The following is a 19,128-nucleotide window of genomic DNA, read 5'->3' on the forward strand; positions in this document are numbered from 1 at the left end:
ATACATATGTTTTTTTTTTGAAACCGGCATGAATGGATTTGAAAACACACAGTGTGGATATATGTATTAAATACAGCAAGGATTTATTTTGAAAACGGCGAACAATGTGTCTTTTGTCTGCTGTGTGGAGATAAAACTTGAAACTGCGTGGGTAAATCAATTCACAATATTGGAATAAAACCGATCACACCTATGGTAAAGATTGTGATGAAGGTTATATTTATACCCTATGATGATATAAGATGCATTCATGGGTGCCAAAGCATGTGTGATGAGGATAACGTAATTTAATGGAAGGATAATAGCACATGAGGAAAAGGAATATGATAATGTTGCATTACAACGATTTGGCAAGCATTGCCTTGAAGCTCATACATCAATAATCTGTGTGAAATTATATCAATACCATTAAAGGAGTGATTCGTATAAAAGAATACTCAGAGTTCGAATTCTCTGCGAAACAATAAACTATTTGTGGCAAAACCGTAAATAAAGCATTGGTTTATTAGTGTAATTCACGGTGGATGCTCAGTACCGATTGTAATTTTAGAGTAATTTCACAGTGAATGCTCAGTTTTTTTTTTATACTGCAATCTTGCACAGCCACAAGTCAGTTGTTTTTTGTTTATAAAAACAAAAGCATAGGCAGTTTTCTTTGTAAACACAAAGGCATAGGCATTTTTTTTTTTTAATTGCTGGTTGGATATTGGAGATTATTGTGTTTTTTGCTGATACAAGATGGCCAAAACACAAAGTGCCCATTTTGAAATTGAGAAATTTAATGGCAAGAATAATTTTGAGATCTGGAAGGTGAAGATGCACGATCTGCTGGTTCAACAAGGTGTGGTGAAAGCACTGTTGGGGAAAAACAAAAGGCCTCCTTCCATGACGGAGGATGAATGGGATGAGATGGACGATAGAGCTCTGAGCGCAATTCGGTTATGTCTGGCGGACGATGTTCTGTTTAACATTGTGTTAGAGAAAACCGCCGCAGGCTTGTGGTCGAAGCTTGAGAAGCTCTATATGACGAAATCTTTGACAAATCGAATTCTCCTGAAACGGCAGCTTTACAGTTTGCGGATGAAAGAAGGTACCTCAATTGCTGATCACCTGAATGTTTTTAATACCTTGTTGGTGCAATTAAACAGTCTAGATGTGAAATTTGATTCAGAGGATAAGGCAATAACTCTATTATGTTCTTTGCCTGAATCCCGGGATCACTTTGTTACTTCCATGAGCTTTAGTACATTAGATATCCTTGAGTTTGACGATGTTGTTGGAGCCTTGTTGGCTGAGGAAATGAGGAAGAGGTTGAATGCAGACACATCCACATCAGAGGTAATGATGGCCAGAGGTCGCTCACGAGAGAGACACTCCGGGGGAAAGCATAGCGACTCTCGTTCGAAGTCCAAAGGAAAGAAGCCCAAGGTGAAGTGCTGGCATTGTGGCAAGGCTGGACATCTGAAAAAGGATTGCTGGAAGCAAAAGCAGGCTGCTAAAGAAGGATCTTCGACAGAAAAGAAGGAAGCCAACACCACAGATACAGGTTCAGTATCTGGTTCAGGTATGAGTGATGAGGTATTGTCAGTTAATATTTCAAAACATGATCAACATTGGTTGTTAGATTCCGGGGCATCTAACCACATGTGTATACATAGAGATTGGTTTAAAACATATAAATCAATTGATGATGGTGTTGTGTACATGGGTAATGATGTAACATGTAATATTGTGGGAATTGGGAGCATACAACTGCAAATGTTTGATGGGACAACAAAAATATTAACAGATGTGAGGCATGTACCAGATTTAAGGAAAAATTTGATTTCATTAGGAGCACTTGATTCAAATGGATATAAAACTGTAATTCAAGGTGGAGTTATGAAAATCTATAAAGGTATCTTACTAGTGATGAAAGCTAAGAAAGTAGGAAATCTATTTCAGTTAGAAGGTAGAACTGGGTCAGATCATGTGTCTGTGTCTGAACATGACAGTAGTTCCATTCACTTATGGCATCAAAGATTGGGGCATATGAGTGAAAGAGGATTGAAAATTTTGGCTAACTGAAAGTTACTTCCTAATCTAAGATCTGGAAAATTGGATTTCTGTAAACATTGTCTGTTTGGTAAACAAAGTAAACAAAAGTTTAAAACAAGCAAACATACTAGTAAAGGTATACTTGATTATATCCATTCTGATGTTTGGGGTCCAGCCCCCACAGCGTCATATGGTGGTTCGTCTTATTTTGTATCATTCATTGATGACTTTTCTCGGAAAGTTTGGGTCTTCATGTTGAAAAAGAAGTCTGATGTTTTTACAGTTTTCAAGCAGTTTAGAGCATTGGTAGAAAACAGCACTGGTAGAACTATAAAATGTTTAAGAACTGACAATGGTGGTGATTTTTCCTCCAAGGAGTTTGACAGCTATTGCAAGGATGCAGGGATCGAAAGACATAAGACCACGGTTTATACTCCTCAGCAGAATGGAGTTGCTGAACGCATGAACAGGACTCTTCTAGAGAGAGCAAGGTGTATGCTGAGTAACGCCGGGTTGCCGAAGGAGTTGTGGATGGAAGAAGTGGCAACCGCTTGTTATGTGATAAACTGATCTCCATCAACGGCAATAGACTGCAAGGTTCCGCAAGAGGTATGGAAAGGACACCCTTGTGACTATTCTAAACTCAGAGTGTTTGGTTGTGATGCATATGCTCTAGTGCCTAAACATCAGCGAACTAAGTTAGATCCGAAATCGAAAAGATATATCTTTGTTGGGTATGGTGATGGAACAAAGGGATTTAGATTGTGGGATCCTACTACCCGCAAAATCATCATCAACAGAGATGTAAAGTTTAATGAATCCTCTCTTGTACAGTTAGATGTAGATAGAAGATTGAAACAGGATGATGTATCTGATTTCCAGCATATTCAGTTTGACAGCATTTCTAATGGTAGTCATAACGACCATAGTTCAGATTCTAGTCATGAACAGGTTTCAGAATTAGATTATGAACAGGGTTCAGATGGAGGACATGAACAGGTCTCAGATGGCGATCATGAAGAAATTCCTACAGTTGATAGACAGCCAATTGTGGAAGCACTAGAAACATTCTTAAGGAGGTCTACAAGGATCAAACGCCGTCCGAGAAGGTATGATGATCATGTTACTTCAGTTGCTTTGATCGCTAATGATGATGAACCTTTGTGTTATCAGGAAGCTGTAGAAGGTTCAAATAGTGACAAATGGAAAGCAGCCATGAAGGAAGAAATGGTGGCCTTAGGTAAGAATGGTACGTGGGATCTGGTTGAACTTCCCAAAGGCAGGAAAACTGTGGGATGCAAATGGGTCTTCAAGCTGAAACGGGGTGTGAATGATACGGAAGACAGGTACAAAGCTCGACTGGTTGCAAAAGGGTTTTCTCAGAACGCTGGCATAGACTTTCATGAGATTTTTTCACCAGTGGTTAAAATTGTTTCAATTAGAATTGTGTTAGCATTAGTGGCTTTGTTTGATTTGGAGTTGCAGCAGTTAGATGTTAAAACTGCATTTCTACATGGTGATTTAGATGAGGAAATATATATGGAACAACCGGAAGGGTTTGTTCAGCATCGCAATGAGAAATTTGTCTGCAGGCTCAAGAAGTCATTATATGGCCTGAAGCAGTCGCCTCGGCAGTGGTATAAGAAGTTTGATTCTTTCATGTTGAGTCAGAAATATGTAAGAAGTGAATATGATCATTGTGTTTACTTTAAGCAGTTAAATAATGGCATGTTCATTATCTTAGTGTTGTATGTTGATGATATGCTTTTAGCAAGCAAAAGCATTGATGAAATCAATAGGTTGAAGACTCAGATGGCAAGGACGTTTGATATGAAAGATCTAGGAGCGGCAAGACAGATTTTGGGCATGGAGATTTTTAGAGACAGGAGCAATGGTAAGCTGTGGCTATCACAACAGAAGTATGTTGAGAAAATACTTTTGAGGTTTGGTATGAACAATGTGAAGCCTGTGTCAATCCCTTTAGCTTCCCATTTTAAGCTTTCTTCGAGTTTATGTCCTAATACAGATGAAGAAAAGGATTATATGTCTCGAATTCCTTATGCCAATGTAGTAGGATGTTTGATGTATGCGATGGTGTGTACGCGACCAGATATTTCTCATGCAGTTGGGGTTGTCAGCAGGTACATGGAAAATCCGGGTAAAGAGCACTGGTCAGCAGTGAAATGGGTGCTTCGGTACTTGAGAGGCACAAGTAGTTATTGTATTTCTTACAATAAGAGTAGTGAATATGTTTGCGGATATGTTGATTCCGATTTTGCAAGTGACTTGGATAAGAGAAGGTCAACTTCAGGGTACGTCTTTACTCTTGCAGGTGGAGCTATTAGCTAGATGTCAAAGCTATAGAACATTGTTGCTTTGTCTACTACTGAAGCAGAATACATTGCTGCTTCTCATGCTTACAAAGAGGCGGTTTGGTTGAAAGGTTTGCTTGGTGAGTTTGGTAGGTTACAGGATAACATCAGGTTACTTTGTGACAGTCAAAGTGTAATACATTTGGCTAAGAATCCGGCCTATCATAGTAAATCAAAGCATATTCCAATCAAATATCATTTTGTAAGACAGGTTATCACTGAAAGGGGAGTTTCTCTTGAAAAGGTGCATACAAAGGAGAACTGTGTAGACATGTTCACGAAACCAGTTTTGTTGGAGAAGCTACGCCGGTGTTTGGCTTCTCTTGGCTTGCAGAAAAGATAAAATAATAATAACAGGGCATCAGGCGAATTGTTGTCAAGGTGGAGATTGTTGAGATTTTCTGTTTTAGTCAAATAGGCAAAAATCTCTGAAGGATGACAACAATAGGGATTAAGTTCCTAGATTAGCTCCAGGTTGTAGAATATAACAGGCAGCCATTCGGATGATTTGCTAAGAGAGTGTGAGGATTTCATGATGTAATCTCCTAATTTGAATAATAAAATTCTTGATGCCTATGTTTGGTGGACGTAGCCCAGATTGGTTGGGTGAACCACGTTAAAATTGTGTTTATGTGCTTGTTTATTTTTTCTGCTGGTGTTTAATTAAGTTTGTTGTGCACCTGTTCCAACAACTTTTACTGCGGCTGCGCGGGTGGTTGTCTAGATGAGGAGTGTTTTTGGAAGCAAGGCAATAACCAGCCAGCTTGCAAAACCTTAGCAAGAGGAGTGCATAAACAAAGGTGGCAAATCCTGTCTTTTCTGGTCCTATTCCCAGTCCCTGAAGGTCCTATTCCCAGTCCCTGAACGAATTCCAAGCACAAATCCTAAATATCCACAGGCAAAAATGCTATGGTCAAATTCCAAGCGCAGGTCCTAAACATCCAGACATAAAAATGCCATGATCGAATTCCAAGCGCAGATCCTAAATTTCCAGCTGAAAAAATGCCAGGGCAGGCAAGTTGAAACAACCGTTGGTGTTGCGATTTTGATACGCTGGTGTTTTTACAGTTTTTATTTTTTCTTACCACGTGGTCGTCTTCTTCAAAGAGATGAAGACAGTTTTCATTTTCATTCAACATGTTTCATTTTCCTCAGGCGCATGAAGACATGTTTCGTTTTCTATGAGCATGCCACGTTTCATTTTCTTTCTCTGACCACGTGGTTTCTTCTGCCAGCGGGAGTCTACTTTATTTGCGTCAAGATCTCTGGGAAATGTGATGGTGGAGTGGTGTGTAAGCACTACTTTAGTGATTATTCCAGTTGACAGATATTGGAATTGCAACTAGGATTAACCCCGCATTAATAACATGAAAAGTGTGATGATAAATGTTTATATTGCGGTAAAATTCATGTCAAAAAATGTTGATATTGTGATGAATGGTGGTTAGCAGAATATCTGGCCAATGAAATATAGAATATCATAATTTATTAGTAATATTAGAAGCATGTAACATACCTCCTCCACTCGGTGGACCAGAATGTAGTTTTTGTTTCGTTCTCTCCACTCAACGCGTGACGCGATCCTGCATCATCCGTGACATGGCGGAGCTCATCCTACCCACGGAACCATGTGCGGCAAGGCGTATAAAATGGAGGTACCCCAGAAGATTGATAAGCATCGCAATAACGTTTGCCATTTGAAGGGTTTATTAGAGGTGAGATTATTTCGTTTTTGGTAGCCATGGCGATCAGGTCATTGGGCTTTGATTTGGCACTAATGTTACTACTCGCAGTGGTACGAGCGCAGGATACAACTTTAGTGTCATTTGCGTGTTACGGGGAGATTATCCCAAGCGGAAGTCCTTTCTTCGATACTCTCGGAAACCTGATCGTAGATCTGGAGCAAAGCATGGCCTTGAACGGTTGCGACTACAAGACGTCTAGTGCAGGCTCTCCCACTGCCTACGGTGAAGCAATCTGCAATCAAGCTCCCCCGTCTGATTGCACGGCCTGCCTTATTAGTACGGACGATTGCATCGGGGGCATTTGCAACAATGCCATCGGTGCTCAGGTTCAACTTACCCACTGTTTCATGCGTTATGAGCAGTTCCCATTCTATTAACAACTACTATACGACAACCAGCACCCAGGCAATAGGCTAATTAATGTGGTTGGGCGATGTACACATCATTAAATTTAAACACATTTAAATTTAATATTAGATATATATAGCTCAACAGTATTAATGAGTCTATAAGTTGGGAAAAAAGTGTCACCTTACTCTTCCGCATTGCGCAATATCTCTATTTAAATAAAACCCAGGGATTCTCAGCTGAGCTAGAGAGTCCCATCTCTGTAGTTGTAACGCTATCTTGTTTGATGATGCGCTCTGCTCAGGGTATTTACATATTCTTGCAGATGCTGGTGTAATTGCCCAAATGAAAAGAAAAGCAAAGCCCTGACTCCATTGTCCAGCGGTAAATCAGTGATGTGCTCTTCTTTATCTAACAAGACCAACCGGAAATCCTTGAGATTTTTGCAACATTGACCAAAAGTCTCCAAGGTTGAGTTGCATATGAAAATAGCAAGGTTAATGGAATAGTTGAAATATTGATGTCAAAGCATGCCATAATTGTTTTTGGAAAAAATTTAAAAAACATACAATAACCACATTCTAAGAATGACAAATTCAGGCAGTAATATGCTATTGTTTTTGACTGGACAGGGTACTGTTTTTCAATTAGTCACTGCAGCTATCAGGATTTTGCTTGGAGTTTATAGCATGTACATTCAATGTCTTTGGATGGCAATTTTAATGACCCGTGTTGCCAAGATGTTTAACTAAATTCGCAGCATATGAATGGATCAATAAACATCCTAGATTTTCCAGTTATATGACAAGCATATTCAAAACTTTGGCTTGGACTCTTTCAGCTTTGTTCTCAGGAAGCTGTTTTGTAGCCAATCTGCCTGTGTCTGCTTAAGTACAATCTTAGCGGAGACTCACTTGTTTTCAACAGATTCTCTGCTCTGCTACTGAACTTTCATAATTCCTATGACTGTATGACTGTATTAAAGCTTAGATGCTTTCGCTTCAGCACAAGTAACTAGTTTTAACTTCATGCAACTAGTTTTAACTTCATGCAAGGACTTGCTGCCTCACAGTTTCCCTTGTTAATACATGCAGTGTTATGCAACATTCGATATTATTGATACCCCAACATTATGTAGCGTTCGATATGTAGCATTACGCAACATTCGATATTATTAATACCTCCAACATTTACATATTACAAAGGCTCCAGCGTTTGCATATTACAAAGGCTCCAACTTTATTTATATTAAAATGACCTCCATCGTTTACATATTACAATCGTCTCCAACGTTTTTATTAGCCGAGAACTCCAGCGTTTATATGATATTTCCATGATGCTTGTGGCCTCCAACATCTTTCATTACCTGGGATTCCTTCCTGTCGTATGCTGACGAATCCTTGAAGCATGAGATGTACTTAGGCCTTCTTCCTCTCGTGAATCTTGAGGAACTGACATTACAGTGTATGAGAAGGAGGAATCGAATAGGACTAGATACGGGATCTTGCTCTGGCACATGAATATATCAGTGTGTGTGGCTAATACAAAAGAGGAAGTGTGGAAAGACACCCTATAGCATAATCCACAACCCAAAAAGATAATGGGGCCCGGGGCTTCTCATTTCTTGATAGTGATAAAATAATAATGGAAGCTACTATCTGACTATTTGTTATGGTAAGTTCAATTTATATGTAAAGTCCTGAATTCAGTGGGGTCACTCATTGCTGGCAACCATAGTTTCGTAAGTCAACACGTCTAGAAAAGGAGCTGCTTCTCAATGACGAAGATGGAGGAGGCAATCGAGATGTTTCTTTCCTGTGCATCCATGGAAGCTGCCACTTCACCTTGAGGAGTCACTGAAACCGCGGAGCTACCTGAATTTACATCTATAACAACATGCTCTTGACCTGATAAACTAGACATATGTTCCATGAGTAAAGGATGTCTGTCACTAAAGCCTTCAGAATCTATATCTGTGGAACTGGTTTCCATGGAAGTTGTTAAATGCCTTTAAAGACATACAAAATCCATAAATAGTGGATGTTCTCCACTTCTCAAATCTTCTATGCTTTACTTGAAGTATTTTTCAAGTGTGTTGACTTTTTAGAAGACATAAATTTTATCTCATCAGACAGAAACGTCCAAGACTTGATAAAATCGATAAAAGTACTGCTTGAAGAGAGCCAAAATCTGAGCAGCAAGAAGCCAGTGTCCAATTTCAACGTTAAATGATGAGAAAATGATTCAAAGCGTTGTCATGATACTGCTAATCGAGAAAAAGATTCAACGACTTTGGAGTAGATTCACTGTTCAATGCATATGATATATATTCATGCCTTGTACATTCATTGGAGCGTATTCATTAAGCACAACCTTTTTGGAGTAAATGCATTGTTCAACACCTTTTGTTCAATGATTCATTATGTAGACCATGTTCAATGATATATATATATAGTTTGACTCTGTATGGTCACAATCCCAAGTCTATGTTACAACTTCTAAGGCAAAATTTAGGGTTTTATGCCCTAATTTATCATTGATACTAAGTAATAAGCAGCCTGATTGACACTTTGAAAGGTTTTCAACATTGCATTGGATATTTTTCTTTGAGGGAGAAGGAAGGTTTTTCACTATTGATTATTCTCTACAACAACAAACTGCTCAGGTGACTTGTTATGCAACCAACTCACAAAACAAAAGAAAATATATAACAACGACTTGAAAAATAGTCTCCTCGAGGGGTCAGAATATAATCAAAGCCTACATAAAAATAATAATGTAAGGGCACAAGAATAACAATAGTGGGCTTCTATGGGGCACAATAATAACAATATGGGCACTACATGGGCACAACAATAAAAATAAGGGGGCTACAATAACAATAAAAATAAGGGTCTACAATAGTATTATAGGGACCTAACATTACCGTCTCCTTCAAAAAAGTATTTTCCTCAATGCTTGTGTAGTTTTGGATGCTTCTATATAAAATTTTCATCCTCCTATGTAGAATCTTCAGCGGGTAAGTTCTTCCACTTGATGAAATACTCTGAAATTGATTGATTTTGTAGATTTCAAGTTCTTGTTTTTGTGACTACTTCAGGTTCTAATATGATTTTCCCTTCCTCATCAAGTTCTGGTAATGTTGTTTCAGCTCGGAGTTTGTCCCCTATAACCTTTAAGAATGAAACATGGAAAACTAGGTGCACTCAGGAAGATCCAGGAAGCTCTAATTTGTATGCCATAATACCAATCTTTTGCAATATCTTATAAGGACCATATTACTTTGGTGATAATTTATTATCCTTTTTAGCTTTCTTGAGGGACATTTGCTTGTAATTTTCTAGCCGTAAAAATACCTGGTCTCCTACATCAAAACTTATTTCGCTGTGATTCTGATCTTCCTGTTGTTTCATTCGATTTTGTGCTAAAGTGAGGTTATCCTTTAAGAGTTGGAGAACTTGTTGTTGATGCTCGATGTGATCTTCCATTTCTTGAACCCTATAGTTTTCTCTTAAATATGATGTGATGGATGGTAGATGATATCCATAGAGTGCCATAAATGTGGTCATTTTTGTTGCAGTACCAAAGGAAGTGTTATACCACCATTCAACTAGAGGTAACCACTTGACCCATTGTGTATGTTTATCATATACAAAACAAAAAATATATCCTTCCAAACATTTGTTCACTATCTCAGTTTGCCCATTAGATTAAGGATGATAAGATGAGCTATGAGCTAATTGAGTAGCCATATAAGAAAATAATTCCATCCAAAAATTTCCAGTGAAAATGGGATCTCTGTCGCTTACAATAATATTTGGGTTTCCATGTAGATTTTGAATCATTTCAATAAATGCAATAGAAATTGTACTGGATTTAAATGCATAAGATAATGCACAAAAACGTGCATACTTGGTAAGTCTATCAACTACCACCATGATGACACTCTTTCCTTCGGACTTGGGTAAACTTGTGATAAAATCCATTGAAATGTCCTCACAATGTTGACTTGGAATGGATAAAGCTTGTAACAGCCTGGGGTCTTAATTGTGTCAACTTTATTTTGTTGGCAAACCAACCATTCCACCACAAACTTTTGAATATTAAATTTAAGCCCATCCCAAAAAAATCCTTCTTGACCCTCTAGCAAGTTCTTAAAAATCCTGAGTGCCCTCCTAAGAGAGAAGTGTGCAATTCCAAAAAAATATTTTGTTTGAGTTGGGAATTATTACAAAGACATAAGCGATATTGATACCATAATGAATCATTTTTCCACCTAAATGTATCAGATTTACTGGGATCTTGTTGTAACTTTTGAATGAGTGTCCACACTTCTTCATCATTCTTCCATTCATCCCTTACTTCGGTTATCCAATCTGGTTAGATAATAAAACTAGCACAAAGCAATGCTTCCATATCCTCATCCTTTCTTGAGAGTCAATCTGGAACAACATTTTTCTTCGCTTTTTTGTAGATGGTTTCAAAGTCATAACCCAACATCTTTGTGACCCATTTTCACTGCTCTTCTGAAGATAATCTTTGTTCCAAAATGTATTTAAGACTATCATGATTTGTTTTTACCTTGAAGTGTCTTCCCATTAGGTAAGGTCGACATTTCTTTAGTGCATGTAGTATTTCCAACATTTCGTTCTAATAAATAGGTTTGTGTAAATATTTTCCTTTGATTGGACGACTTTCAAAAGAAATGGGTCTTCCTTGTTGCATTAAAAAAACACCAATTCCATTTCTTGAGGCATCACAATCCACAATAAAGGTTTTTGTGAAGTATGGCATAGCTAAGACTGGTGCTTGGCACATTTCCTCTTTAAGATGTTCAAAGGCATTAGTTGCTTCTGGAGTCTAAGAAAATGCATCTTTCTTCAGTAATGTTGTTAGAGGCGCTACTATTCTCCCATAATTCTTAATAAACTTGTGATAATACCCTACTAAATCGAGAAATCCTCACAGATGCTTTATGGTTGTGGGGATTTTCCATTCCTTAATGGATTTAATTTTTTCGTGGTCTACCTTAACACCCTCATGAGATACAATATGACCTAGGTATTCCACCTCCTGTACTCCAAAGAAACATTTGGAGGTTTCTGCATATAATTGTTTCTCCTCCAATAGTTTGAGAACCTTGTTAACATGTTGAACTTGATCCTTCCAAGACGTGTTGTAGATTAGTATATCATCAAAAAAATACTAGTACAAATTTTCTAAGGGTGGGTTTGAAAATGGAATTCATCAAACCTTGAAATGTATAAGGTGCATTGGTAAGGCCAAAATTCATGACCAAAATTCATAACGACCCTCATGAGTTCTAAATGTTGTTTTCAAAATGCCTTTAGTCTTCATTCTAATTTGATGATACCTAAATGAAGATCCAACTTGGCGAAGTAAATTGATCCATGTAATTGCTTCAATAATTCATCAATGACATGAATGGAAAAATTAACTATAACAGTGAGCTTCTTGAGATCCCTATAATCTGGACACATGTGCCATGATCCACCCTTCTTGTGCACCAATACTATTGGAGTAGAGGAAGAACTTTGACTAGGTTGAATTATACCGACCTCTAGCATTTCTACAACCATACATTCAATTTCACTCTTTTGGGCATAGGGATATTTGTAGGGCCTGATTTTTAGAAGAACACTTCCTCGAATCAAATGAATAGCATGATCATTATCATGAATAGGTGGGAGGCCTTTAGGAGTCTCAAATACCTTTGAATTATTGTCTAAGACTTTTTCGAGATCTAGAGAAATAGATGATTTTGATGTTTGAACCTCTAGTGAGGATAATTGTGAAATTACACCCTGTTGTTCTTTATTTAGAAGCTTTTTCATGCCATTAGAGATGATTATCTTTCCTAGTTTCCCTGCAATACCCCTTAATTCAACTTCCTTTCCTTCCCATTTTTTTTTGTAGAAACATTATTTAAAATTAAAAGCTACCATACCCAAAGATTGTAACCATTGGACTCCTAGTACAAAATCAATACTACCCATTGGAATGGAAAGCATTGGACTATTCAATCCATATTCCCCCATGGTTAGCTTGATATTATGGAACTTTCCAAAGAAATTTATAGTTCCTCCATTTGCAACCATCACTTGACACCCTGGTGTTAGATATAGGAAGCAATTCAATTCCTTTTCTATCTTACAATGAATAAAATTATGGGTACTGCATGAATCAATCAACACTATTACCTTTTTGTTCTTGACATGTCCTTCTATCTTGAGTGTTTGAGGAGTGGTAATTCTTGCCATTGCATTACAAGATTTGGTCAGATCCATTTCTTCTTTCTCTAGGGTCGATTCCTAGTGTATATCCTCTTCTTTTAAAGTTTCTTGTTCATTTTCTTCCTCCTCTTCACAATCTATGTAAAATAATTTCTTCTAAGCACACTTATGACCTTTAGTGAATTTTCTATCACAACTGTAACAAAGGCCCTTTTCTATTTTTTATTCCAATTGTTGTGGTGTCAACATTGTAAGTTACAGAAGCATATGAGCAACAACACTTCCATCTTTATAATTGTTAGTGGTAGGATTCCTTGTTTCCATAACTTTTCTTTCAATTCTTCTTGCCAACCTGAATGCCTTCTGCAATGAATCAAGTTCCCAAAGGCGAACCTCATGTTGGATGTTATCCTTTAAAGTCCATATGCAAATATCAATCCTATGCTCCTCTAGAATATCATTTACCCTTATATTCAATTTTTGGAAGTCCTCAATGTGCTCTGCCATTGAACCCTTTTGTTTGAGATTTATCAATTGCCTGAAGAAGGTGTTTCTCTTTGTATCCTCATAATGTGCTATCATTTCCTCCATAAAAATTGAACAATTTAGAAGTGGTTTATGAGAAAAAATTCATTGATACCATACAAAATGATTTGGTTCTAAATATAATGTTGCAATGCATACCTTTTGTGTGTGTTTCACATTATATGGAGATCAAAATATTGCTCCATCTATAGTATCCATGTTACCAGATACTTTCCATCAAAATTCTTCATATTGATTTTTGGATTATGGTGGGTCTTAATTCCAACGTTAGAGTCTATGAAATCATGATTAAAATTTCTTTTGTTCTTATCATGAGTTTCAACTAATACCTTTTCTCCATTAGGAAGCATGTCTTGTAGCAACTTTTTCAAACCTTTCTTCAAACCTTCCATGTCTTCTTTTAAACCATTCCTCAAATCTTCAATGTCTGATTTTAAACCATTCCTCAAGCCATCCATCTTAGCTTCCATTTCATTTTTGGTTACTCTTTACAAGAGTGAAATCTTTTACACTTGGTCTCATAATTTTGATATATCATATTTCATTTCTTCCTCTTCTTCATACGTCATAGTAGAGTTTTCTGGTTGCTTACTAGGCATTTCCATTTTATTGCATTGAGTAATTTTGGAATCAAACAATGAAATTTATGATTGACTATTCCCCTTGAAACAATTCAAACTATTTTTCAAACAAAACGTATGAAAATTATAAAAAATACACACTTTTTTCTTGCTTTATAGGAACTTGATATTGAATATGTTGTATCTCTATAATTTCGGATGTCTAAGGTCTGAAATTTCATTCTATGGTAGCCCTTTAAGTCTTCCTTTCAATCCCACAAGTCAGACTGAGATTTGAGTCTTCAAGAAAGAGTTTTGCCCAATCTCCCTTGATAATCTGATTATAGATTATTTCAATAGAGAAAACTTGTACGTAGTGCCATGTGTCACTGTTTCGACCTTCAGCCCTGAAATTGCTACATGAAACGCTAAAGTATGTTCTATTTCCATCATTTTTTACAGAATTCAAATATGATTCCTGAAACGAAAGTTATGACAATTTTCCATAGGACACTTGTTTGAGACTGAATTTTGGAGGCTACAAAAATCCTAACTGCCCCAGATCATATCTCCGGAAATATAGCGAACCAAGATCTGAAATATTTACACGATATTCACCAAGATTTCTTGTCCACATGGTGAAAATTTTAGGTTATGAAGCCTCACAAAAAAAACATTATAGCGAAAATTCCAAGATGTCATATTTGTAGAAACGAAAACCTAGAATCCAAAGCTTTGATAACAAATGTTATGCAACTAGGCCACAAAACAGAAGGAAAGATAGATCAATGACTTGAAAAATAGCCTCTTCAATGGGGCAACCTCCTTTACATCACATAAATGAACAATTCTTGGATGATTCAAATGACAAAACCTCCTTTCTATATATAGGAATCTAAGGGGCCACAATATAATCAGAGACTACATAACACTAATAATGTAAGGGCACAATAATAACAATAATGGGCTTCTTTGGGGTAAAATAATAACAATATGGTGACTACATGGGCACAACAATAATAATAATGGGGCTACACTAAAAATAACAATAAGGGGATACACTAGTATTATAGGGACCTAACATGAATTGAACATCAAAATACTTGGCCACTATCACCTCTTGCCATTGATGTCAAAGGGGGAGGTAAGGAGATGTACAGAGGGAGAAGGAATAGTTGTGTTGAAAACAATGCCAAAGGGGGAGAATTTTGGCAATATTGGCATTGATGTCATTAACCACATTGGTGATAATTTGTGTCGAGTTCCATTATTGTAAAAGGATGAAAGTAATGTGAAGTGCAAAGGCTATGATAATATATGTGAAGGTTGAACATGGTTTCATTGAACAGAAAAAATAAAAATAAAAATTCTTTCATTTAACATAAAATGTATGATACAAGAGAATGCAAATCTGATCTATCTCTTCTAATGATTATTGATTGTTTTTTTTTTATTTCAACTCTATTTTATATTGCAAGTATTTTTTTTAGAACTGAAAATGATGAGACAAGCTTGTGAATAGTTTTAGAATACCAAGAGACAATGCCTCTTTCATATTCCTACAAAGAATAAAAAAAACCAATAAGGCTTTCTTATAAAATATACATTTTTGAATGGAAAGAGAAATTTTTGAAGTGAAGGAGTATGTATGAGAAAGTTGATGAGTAGCAACAGGAGGCACAAAGTTTAAAAGGAGAAGCAATAAAGATTTGAAGTAGACTTAACAACATAATTGTATATAAGGTAACCAACACTTTTGACTTGATATTGTGATTGAGAGATTTTTGTCCCTTTCTATGTTGTATCTTGATAAAGAACATGTTGTAGCCTGTTGAGGTAGGAGCCTCCTCTGGGTTGTAGGCTGTAGAAAATTTGTGGGAGTTGGAGCTTCCTTTGAGGTAGTAGCCTCTTGTAGGTTGGCGCCTACAAAAATATGATGTAATAAGGAGTAGTAGATTTCCTTCACATCAATTTCAACCTAAAATTCATGGTTTTCTCCCTTAAGGGTTTCCACTTATATCTGGTGTCTTCATGTGTTGGTTCTTGAATGTTTTGTGAATGTTCTTGAATTCTTGATTAGTATATGTGCAAATTTCTCTCTCTGACTATTAGGTGCATAAAAAGAAAATAAAGTTGAGCAAAAAGTAAAGCTTTAAATTACTGATTCACCCCCCCTCTTAGTAGTTTCCAAACATAAATATGAGATAGATTAAAATAATCTTCACTTTTTTTCTCCTCTACCGGTACAATGTGACTTCCTTGTACCAGATCACAATTTGAACCAGCAACTTGAAAATCAAGAGAGAGTTAAGAATTAGTTGGCAGAGCAGATTGATCAAGTAGATCAAGGTACAAAGAGTTATGGCATGTAGATGATAGAGGAAAACAAAAATACAAGTCATATTCAAGACTAAATTTATGAGTGTTAATACCATCTTAAGGAATGAAAAGATTAGCCTTCACCGCAGGCTCCATGAACCACTTTGGGATTTCCTACATGGGATATGAATCATGAAAAGTGGATAGAGGATGAGAAGATGGATTGTGAATTTGATGTGAATATTTCATAACTTATTAACATCGCAAGGAGGCAACCTCGTCGGAACTAGAAAAGGAGGAGGAAAAGGAACAAAATGGATAACATGTTCCTCCTTTGAAATTAGAGGTGTCTCATGATTTAAAAGAGGTGGGGAAGAAGAAACATCAGATGGTTTGGATTCACCATGAAAAGAGATATGAACCAAATAGTCAAAATTTTGTTTCAAGAAATCCCAATCCATATCTTCTTCAAGAAATTCATAACAAAGGTGAAGGAATTGATTAGAGAAATCCTCAACTGATTCATCAGGCTCCATTCTAAGTTGATTGATTCTTTTATAAACATATCGGTAATCATACCTACCAAATGCTAAATGAAGCTCTTCGATGAGATGGTTAAGAGAATGAATAGAAGTAGGTGTTAGAGTGTGACACCATCGGCTAACTCGACCTTCAAGGGTGAGGAAAAAAACACTACAAGCCATGTCTTCAAAATCAATTTCATTATATTCACAGAACTTAAGAAAAAGACATGCATGCTTAGTAATGGATGTATCACCCTCACCATCAAAATTTAGTTGAGACAATTCATGAAGAGATTCATTGGGGATTGAAAGATCACCAGGGAATAGGTTAGAAAAACACCCGGGGAGTATGCTTTGAGGATGAGCCATTTATGATAAGAGATTTAGAATAGACTCAATGAGCTCAACTTGTCATTTGGCCTTCCTCCTAGAGCCATTATTGATGGTGCTGGAAATCTGTCAACCAAGGGGTTTCCTTGATGTGAAGTCCCAATTACACCTCACACCATTTAGAATAGGAGCCCCATTCGATGTATCAACCCAATTTCTATGTATTGTTGTGGATTTTCCTTGGCTACAAAGTTCAACACAAGAGAGTAATACAGATTTATCTTCAGATCATCAAGTGAGAATGCCTTATGAAATGTTTAGTTGTGGAAAATATCAAGGTCATTCTACTGAAAGGGGAGAGAAAAGTGGGCCCTTTAAAGATAAGTAATCGAACTAATCTATAAAAGGCACACGATAAAATACATAATAATGAATCATTGATTAACCAATGAAATAATTCATAAGGAAGCAACGATTATTAAATAAAATACAACACACTTTAAATAAGATAAGTACCAAAGCCACCAAAAATAGCTAAATTTTCATAGTACAGATGAGAAACAACATACATAAAAAACATTCAAATAACACTCTTGCAATATTCATGACATATGCATTTAATTTTGTTGACTCAATGAGATTCTGAATTAAGTAAAAGTTCCAAGATACATCACGACAAGGAACACCACTAGCCCCAATAGTGGAGCATTGGAACGATCACTTGCTCCTCCATAAAAACTATCTTCCTCTCTAATTCTTGGTAGGAGGAGCCAAGGTGAAAAGTCCTTTGCATGCATAATGAGGGTTTATATATAACAAATGGGGTGATCATTCACCTCCCATGTAACTCTTGGACTACCCTCATGATTGTTTGACTTCTCTATGAACTTTCGACTCCCACATGACTTTTCACATTACATGGATGACTCTTGAACTTCCACTTTACATTAGATCTTCCAATATAGAATTTACATAATCTACAAAATATGTGGAACATGATGAATCATGACATGAAATGACATTGATGACATGGAAATATCAATTTGCAGTTGCTTTGTCTTCAATAAGAGATGTTCAATGCTTCATATTCACAAGAGATATGCTTTGTTCTTCATATCTACTCTCCAAAGAGTTGTGAATTAGATGGAGCCTTCATGCAGTCTTGATCTTTGATCTTCTGTTGTAATTTGACATTCCTTGGTCTTCTCAATTGATGCTCATCTTATCTATTTAGCTCCACATGTGTCTTCTAGCATGGTTCTCCTCTCCTTTTCCTCCATCATCATCTTCTCATGATAAGAAAGAGTACCTAGAACTGAAAACCATTCATGACAAGCTAAAATTAATCTAGAAAACCCCTAATATAACATATTTCATGTACTCACCCATTAGGGATGGAAATGGTGACTGGCTAAGGGGATTGCATAGTTCAAGAGGCCAAGGTCTAGGGTTGAGGCTTGAGACTGCACAATGCACAGTTCAGGATGGCCAGGTTCAAGAGATTGTATAGTTGAGTGAGTTAGGAGATCAAGCAGAGGCTTGAGGCTTGAGTATGCCCATTGCGCGGTTCTTGAAGGAAAGAGGCCAAGGCATTGCATAGTCTAAGGGCTTAAGGACTCAGTCTGGAGGCTTGAGCCTTGATACTACGCAATCCATAGTTGAGGCAGGTCTAGGCAAAGGGATTCCATAGTTGAGGGGCTCAAGGGATCAGGTTGGAGGCTTGAGCCTTGAATTTTCCAATTGTGTAGTTCTAGGAGGCAAGGAGACCAAGTGATTGCATAATTTCATAGTTCAGGATCCCAAGGCTAGGGCTTGAGGAGTGATATTACGCAATGCATAGTTCAAGCTGGGTTGGGGAGAAAGATAGGACAGTTCTGGAGCTCAAGGGCTCTAATTAAGCATTAAGATTCCATAGTGTGTAGTTTTGGAAGGCATAGACTGCACATTGTGCATTTTAAAGGAACAAGGGTGCTACTTGAGGGCTGAGATTTTGAAATTCACTGTTTAGGCTAGGCAAAATGGGGCTTAGAGGCCTAGTTGAGGATTTTTCCCAGTTGAACTAAATGTTGGATTAATGAGCTGAAGATGAGTAA

General features: G+C 37.0%; 1 pseudogene; it reads left to right on the forward strand.

Annotated features, from left to right (window-relative positions):
• Positions 1 to 6,150: 6,150 nt before the first annotated feature.
• Positions 6,151 to 6,531, forward strand: LOC149193597 (antifungal protein ginkbilobin-like protein pseudogene; annotated as a pseudogene).
• Positions 6,532 to 19,128: the final 12,597 nt, after the last annotated feature.

Source organism: Pinus tabuliformis, chromosome 2_2 (genome assembly GCF_031772625.1).
Source record: "Pinus tabuliformis cultivar Carrire ecotype Pingquan chromosome 2_2, CPIR1, whole genome shotgun sequence".
Classification (NCBI taxonomy): Eukaryota; Viridiplantae; Streptophyta; class Pinopsida; order Pinales; family Pinaceae; genus Pinus; species Pinus tabuliformis.